Below are 6,509 nucleotides of genomic sequence, written 5' to 3'. Positions count from 1 at the left end.
TAAAGGAAACTCATGATGAGAACAAAAGAAATGTTAATCATGATTCCATAGACGCTAATGTTGGATCGAAGAATCGCCATATTCCAAAAATCGATATGAGGAAGTTTGATGGAAAGGATCCTGCCACATGGATATTACAGATGGAGCAATTCTTCGATCTCAATAATGGGAAAAACGCACAAAAGGTACTTATGGCAATTGTATATTTGGAACCAAATCAGTTTGTATGGTATCAATGGATTTGTTCTCGTAAAAAATTTATCAGTTGGGCAATTTTTACGGAAGAATTGATAGCACATTATGAGGATACAAAAAGCAACACTTTTTTTATCCAACTGATAAGTCTCAAACAAAACGGTTCAATAATAGAGCACATTGAGGAGTTCCAAAAATTGAACATAAGGGTAAAAGATATTCTAGATGAGCATAGGATTGATGTGTTCATAGGGTCTTTAAAGGATAATATCCAACATGATGTTCACCTTTGGGACCCTGATTCATTAGAGAAGGCATTCAGGTTAGCAAGAAAAATGGAAAGCAAAATTATGGCAGCTAGGAAGCATACCATTCACAACTATAAAGACGGAAGTGTTGTTGCCCCTAGTCTTCCACAACCTACAAGGTTGACACCACAAAAATTGGAAGAAAAAAGAGAAAAAGGGCTTTGTTACAATTGTGATAGCAAATACACAAAAGGTCATAAGTGTGCTCAGAAGAAATTATTCTACATAAATTGTGAAGAGGAAGAAGAAAAGGAGCAAGAAAGGTCAAAAGAAGAGGATATACTCCAGGAACAAAGCCTAGATGAAGAACAAATAAATCCGACCATATCTTGTAATGCATTGGCAGGAATTACAACTCCTCAAACCATCAAGATAGAAGGACAAATCAAGAAGAAAAAGGTAATAGTGTTGATTGATTCAGGAAGCACCCACAATTTTATTCATTGTAGGGTAGAAAAAGAATTGAATTGCTTCCTATATCCAACACCAGAGTGTCAAGTGATGATTGCAAATGGAGGAACAATAAATTGGTCTGGAAAGTTCCATAATATCAAGCTATCCATGGGAGAATATGTATTGACTAGCCCAATGCTTTCCATTCCAATGGGAGGTGTTGATGTTGTAATAGGAGTCCAATGGCTACAATCCTTGGGTACAATAGCTTTTAATTTTCAAGAGCTTTTCATCAAATTTTCTACGGAAGGAAAGGAAGTTGAATTAAGGGGTATTGCAGGGAAACCAGGAAAGATAATCAGCTATAATGGCATGACAAATCTTCTGAAAAAGGAGCAAAGAGGTGTAATTGCACAATTATGTTCGCTAGATGTTTCCACAATGGAATCATCTATTTCTCCAGATCTCCAAAAAGTCCTGGACAATCATTCCAACGTATTTGAGACTCCCAAAGTTCTCCCACCTATGCGTGATCATGATCATGCTATTCATCTGATTCTAGGAAGTGTTCCTCCAAACATCAGGCCGTACAGATATCCCTATGTCCAAAAACGTGAAATTGAACGTATGGTTGCAGAAATGCTAGAGGCTGGTATAATTCAACCGAGTCAAAGTTATTTCTCAACTCCAGTAGTATTGGTGCACAAGAAGGATGGAACATGGCACATGTGTCCAGATTATAGGGAGCTCAACAAGCTCACTATTAAAGATAAGTTCCCCATTCCTGTCATTGATGAATTACTCGATGAATTGCATGGATCAATTTACTTCACCAAGTTGGATCTTCGTTCGGGATATCATCAAATCAGAATGAAGATTGAAGACGGTCCAAAAACGGCATTTAGAACTCATGAGGGTCATTATGAATTTTTGGTCATGCCTTTTGGCCTTACCAATGCACCTTCAACATTTCAAGGTTTGATGAATTCAATTTTCAAACCATTCCTTAGAAAATTTGTGTTAGTATTTTTTGATGATATACTAATCTGCAACAAGTCTTGGAAGGATCATGTTGAACATGTCGACTGGGTGCTACAACTATTGGAGGAGAAACAATTATATGAAAAAAAATCCAAATGTTTCTTTGGAGTCGAGGAGGTGGAATATTTGGGTCATATTGTATCTCATGAAGGAGTTAAGGTAGACCCTAGAAAAATTAAAGCCATTAAGGAATGGAAAATCACCACATCCATAAAGCATCTGTGAGGATTTCTTGGGTTGACAGGGTATTATCGCAAGTTTGTTAGGAATTATGGGAGAATAGCAGCACCTCTAACAACATTATTGAAGAAAGATTCATTTCCATGGACTCCGAAAGCAACAAATGCCTTTGAACATCTTAAAGAGGCAATGTGCCAAGCACCGGTCTTGGCTACACCGGACTTCAAAAAAACCTTTATTGTGGAATGTGATGCTTCAGGAAATGGAATTGGTGTTGTTATAGTGCAAGATGAAAGACCCATTTCTTTTGAAAGTCGTCGAATCAAGGGAAAGTTTTTAAGCAAAGCTATTTATGACAAGGAAATGTTGGCAATACTCCATGCGCTTAAGAAATGGCGACCCTACATAATGGGAAGACAATTCAAGGTAAAAACAAATCATGATAGCCTTAAATACTTTTTAGAACAAAGATTATCCTCTGAAGAGCAACAAAAGTGGGTCACAAAGATGTTGGGTTATGACTTTGAAATCATCTACAAAAAAGGGAAGAAAAATGTGGTGGCTGATGCACTCTCAAGAAAGGATGAGGATGTGGAAGCATTGTTGTGTGCCATTTCTATTATCCAACCAAATTGGATAAATGAAGCAAGGGAGGAATGGAAGAATGATGAAGAAGTGTGGGCACTTATTCGAAAGCTACAACAAGATTCCAGTACTTCTGATACATTTAGCTGGCAAAATGATTCGTTATGGTATAAAGATCGCTTATACCTCTGTAAGAATTCCCAGCTAAAACAAAAGATTCTTATGGAATTGCACACTTCTCCCTTAGGAGGGCACTTTCAGATTTTTAAAAACTTACCACAAGGTTAAGAAGGAATTTTTTTGGGATGGCCTTAAATTAGATATTCAAAAGTTTGTGGCGGAATGTTTGGTTTGCCAACAAAATAAATTTGAAACAATTAAGACACCGGGTCTATTACAACCTTTATCCATTCCAAGCCAACTTTGGGAGGAGGTTTCAATGGATTTTATCACAGGTTTACCCAAGTCTGAGGGAAAGAGTGTCATCATGGTGGTATTTGACAAACTTACCAAGTATGCACACTTTTTTTCATTATCACATCCATTTAAAGCCAGTACAATTTCTACTGCATTTATGGAAACATTTCAAAAGCTACATGGAAACCCAAAGATTATTGTAAGTGACAGAGATCCCATTTTCACTGGAAATTTTTGGACAGAATTATTTTCTTGTCTTCGTACTCAGTTAGCTCATAGCTCATCTTATCATCCTCAATCTGATGGGCAAACTGAGATAGTAAACAAATTTTTGGAAGGATATCTTCGTTGCTTTGTATCTGATAAACAGACACAATGGGTCAAATGGTTTCCTCTGGCTAAATGGTGGTATAACACTTCCTTCCATACAGCAACACAAATTACCCCATTTATGGCACTTTATGGGTATCAACCACCATCCATCACATCACATTTAAGAGAAAATTCTAAGGTTTAGGTAGTGGAACATCACATCGAACATCAACAACAAGTCCTCCAACTCTTAAAGGATAACCTCGTGTTGGCACAAAATAGAATGAAACAACAGGCAGATCAACATCATAGTGAAAGAAGTTTTGATGTAGGTGATTGGGTATTCCTACGGCTACAACCATATAAGAAAATGTCCCTAAAGCAAGCTAAGAAGGATAATAAACTATCACCAAAGTATTATAGTCTGTACAAGGTGTTGCAAAAGATTGGTACTATGGCATACAAATTGGAGCTTCCTGCAGCTTCTCGATCACACCCAGTTTTCCATGTTTCATGTTTAAAGAAGGTTATAGGCAACAAGCTCCCAATTCAAACAATATTGCTAGAACTTGACGAGGAAGGAAAAATTATATTGGAACTGAAAGCAGTCACAAAAACAAGAACTCGACAGCTACGAAATCGATGAATTTCAGAGTATCTTATCAAGTGGAAGAACTTATCCGCTGAAGATTCCACATGGGAGGATGAGAATTTTATGCAGAAGTATCTAGAACTACTCAAGCATTGAGGAAAACACTTTTTTGAAGGAGAGGGGCATGTTGGACCCCTATAATACTAGTGATTACCCCATTACTATTGTAGTTATACCCCTTATTTATATTGTTGTGCCCCTATTACCCCCATATTGTTATTTCTGTGCCCCATAGAATCCCTCTATTGTTATTTTTGTGGCTTTATATTATTATTGTTAGGTCAGCTGGATTATATTGTGACTCCTTAGACTCCTATATATAGAAAGGAGGTTTTGTCATTTGTATCATCCAATAATTGTTCATTTATGTAATGTAAAGGAGGTTGCCCCCTCGAAGAGGCTGAATTCTAAGGTGTTGATCTATCTTCTCTATCTTTTCTTGAGCTGGTTTCAACATTTGATATTGTATTTAGAAGTTTAGGATCAGAGATGGGATTTATTTTAAAATATATAAAGGGGTTTCTAGAAGAAGTTTTAGCTACTTGCTTTTTTATGTCAACCATTTCATTGGATATGGTTTTAAGTACTTTTTGAAGACCTTAAAGATTGAAAGGATCTTTAGGTGTTTTGTTCTTGGATTCATCATTGAAGGTGACCTTTTTGGATTTTATTTCTTCTAATGCATTTTTCTTTTCTAGAGCTAAAATTCATTTCTCTACAGTTATAGCTTCTTTTATCTTTTTAGCCGAGGTTGGCTTGGTAGCTCTATCAACAAAAATAACTACATTTGAGGGAAGACCATAAATGTACCACTCATTTTGAACTTCAGCACTTACTCTAGACTCCACTGGGATTTTATTTAATAAATTTTTAAATCATGAATTAAAAACCTTAACTAGCTCCCTAGATTCAGCTTTTAAGTTGGGGAGATTATTAAGAAGACTATCCATTGAGCAGTCATTGCCAAACTTGGTTAGCAATTGTTCCTGGAACACATTCCAACTATCAATTGAACCAGTTGGTAATGAAAAGTACCAGGATCCTGCTGATCCTTGTAAAGTATAAGGGAATAATCATACAACAACATCTTCTTCTACAAATCCATTTAGATTTATAGATAGCATGAAGTTCTTTATATTGTCCTCTGCAGGAAGTCCATCATCGGGATTAAATTTCGAAAACAATTTTTCTAGATGGGCATGTAATGGATATAATGGTCCCACCATTTGAATGGCTCCTAGATTTTTCCATGGTCATTGAGCCATTACAGGTGTTTGTGTGGAAGAATATGCACCAGTAGTTGAAGGTTATTGATCCAGATTTAAACAGGAACACAACAAATTATAGATATAACCATAGATACAAAGAAGCAGTAGAAATAACACCTCATTTCATTAATATCAAATATTGAAATATGATTACAAACATAATGGAAATAAGACTAGCTCAGGCAATGATAGCTTATCTTTGAGAAGAGATGTGGCGGCTACATGCCTCTAAACTATGTTACAATGAGGCTCGAGGGACTTGTTATTATTGAACAATAAGAGAAAACCCTAAACAACCAAAACCCTAACCCGAGGAGATGTAACACCAAGATTATATGGGCCTCGTTATGGTTAGTTGGGCAGCCAACTTCCCAGGGTCGAGACTTGGTCATACTATCTTTGTTTGATGCGGATGATACCCCGTTAGAAATATCTCTCCGAGTACTATGATGGAAAAGGGAAATTTTATTAAAAAATTGATGGTGGTAGATTACCAAAAAAATGTCATTTAGGGCCTCAAAACGGCTGTGGAAGTTTAGGACCCAAAAAACTGCTAAAATAGTAAATTGTGCTACATTTAAGGAAACTAAAAAAATGAAAGAAACAATGGTGGGGGTCCAGGTGGAATTGGTGGGTGGCCACCAATATCCACCTGGATCATTCCTTCCCCCCATAGGAAGAAATGTTCCCAATTGCATTGAGTTCCTCCATGAGATGATGAAACTTCTATTGAACTTGGGCCTTGGTGAGCCACTTGCCCTGGTGAAGGAGTTGGCCTGCTTTGAAAACTCAATACAGTTCGATATTCTGCTAGTGAGTGTGCTTGATCTGCATGTCTATGATTTGATCAGTTGTGGCTTGTTCCATGCAATCTGGACTTAACTCTGTCAATGTGAGGTGTTCTACAATGTCTGATGTGTTTAGTAATTGTGGGAACTATAGTCGAAGGAGGTCCACATTGAACATTGGGTGTAGGCCATGGAATGGGGGAATGATGAAATCAAATGCATTGTCTCCCATAGCCTTGGTAATGGTGTAAGGACCGTATTGGAGTGGTCTGAGTTTCCTATAGGCTATGGTAAGGCGTTCCTTTTGCAAATGCAAGCAAACTTTGTCGCCCACCTGAAACTTGTGTGGCACCTAATGTTGATCATTTTG

This window comes from Pinus tabuliformis, chromosome 7, assembly GCF_031772625.1.
Source record: "Pinus tabuliformis cultivar Carrire ecotype Pingquan chromosome 7, CPIR1, whole genome shotgun sequence".
NCBI classification, from domain to species: domain Eukaryota; kingdom Viridiplantae; phylum Streptophyta; class Pinopsida; order Pinales; family Pinaceae; genus Pinus; species Pinus tabuliformis.
This window is presented reverse-complemented; position numbering follows the sequence as displayed.